Below are 1,598 nucleotides of genomic sequence, written 5' to 3' on the forward strand. Positions count from 1 at the left end.
ACTGTAATGTTAAAGTGAGAAACAGCCTCTCGATCTAACATCACCTCTGTTAYTAAACTGTAAAATCCGTTCATCGTGTTTTGAATTTTAAAAGGAATGTCATCATTAATTTTGCACTTCACCTCACCATTCCTCTCAGAGTCCGGGTCATTTACGCTCAACATGGCAATTACAGTATTTTCTGGAGCGTCTTCTAAAATCGATTTAGATTCAGAAAGTGTTTTTATCTGAGGGCTGTTATCATTTACATCAATTACATCGATTAGAATTTTACTAGAATCAGAGAGCCCTCCGTTATCTGTTGCTTCGATGTCAATTTGAAGGAGTTTTGCCTTTTCATAATCAATTTCACCGATCAGTGTAACCTCCCCAGATTTTCTATCAATTTCAAACACATCAGATAAACGCCGCTTRKYRTTTGAAATCATATATGAGACCTCTCCATTCGTGCCTCCATCTTTGTCTGACGCACTGACTGTAATAACTTTCGTGCCCCGCGGGGAGTTCTCCTTTAAAGCTGCCTTATAGACAGATTTGGTGAATACTGGTGCATTGTCATTARCATCTAAAACGTTAATAATTATTTTCATTGTCCCTGACATCCGGGGCTGYCCCCCGTCCACTGCAGTTAATATTAGAGATAAATGTCCCTCCTGTTCTCGATCTAAAGGTTTCTGYAAAACCATTTCTACTTTTTTATTTCCATCTACATCACTCTCTAATTTTAGTGCAAAATTATTCGTTGGTTTCAGTGAATAGCTCTGCAGACCATTCGTGCCAATATCAGCATCAACAGCTTKYTCCAGKACAAATTTAGAGCCKACAATGGCCGACTCGCTGATTTCAAAACGCTTCTCAGCTGAAGCAAAGCTGGGAGYATTATCATTAATGTCTGCTATCTCGACTGTGATTCGGAACAGCTCCATGGGATTTTCCAGAATCATCTGTAAATGTAGCGCACAGGGCGTCGTGTCCCCGCACAGCGCTTCTCTGTCTATTTTCTCTCTGATGAGCAGGTCGCCTCTGTCTCTGTTCAGCTCGATGAATTCTGCGCTGTCTCCCGAATAGATGCGAGCTTTGCCCSATTTCAGCCGCTTAGTTTCTAAACCCAAATCCTGAGCTACGTTGCAGACTAAAGAACCTTTCTCCATTTCCTCGGGAACAGAATAGCTGACCTGTCCGCAGACGCCTGCGACACAAAGAAGCCAGAGGAACAACAGTACTTGCCGWCTCATTATGTCCCAGTGTTAATCCAAAGAAAAATCCAGATAAATTGTGTGAGGAAAATWTATGAATTATATCCACGGTTTCTCAGAATTGTTCAACAAAAATACCAGCTTTACACGGAGAAAAGCAGACATCAACTGAAGCGATGGCAGGCGGCTGGAGTCTGTTTTATTGTCTCTCATATCACGTTTAAAGGGAGGGACAATTTACAAAATCCTATCTAAGACTGCCACACACTGGCCAACAGAAGCGGTTTCTGATTCAGGATATAAAACAGACAACCCATCACAACGTATAAGTAAAATGAAGAACTTTGCCGAACAGTGTTTGTTTCTCAGACTTTACATATTTAAATGATCAATAAAAAGACA

General features: G+C 41.0%; 1 protein-coding gene across 1 annotated transcript in view; it reads right to left on the reverse strand.

The window, feature by feature from the left end:
* The window catches only part of LOC106516881 (protocadherin gamma-A5), a gene marked incomplete at its 3' end in the record, with an annotated part of 9,475 nt that overhangs the window by 6,239 nt on the left and 1,638 nt on the right, over positions 1–1,598 (reverse strand).

Source organism: Austrofundulus limnaeus, unplaced genomic scaffold (genome assembly GCF_001266775.1).
Source record: "Austrofundulus limnaeus strain Quisiro unplaced genomic scaffold, Austrofundulus_limnaeus-1.0 Scaffold1, whole genome shotgun sequence".
Taxonomy (NCBI): Eukaryota; Metazoa; Chordata; class Actinopteri; order Cyprinodontiformes; family Rivulidae; genus Austrofundulus; species Austrofundulus limnaeus.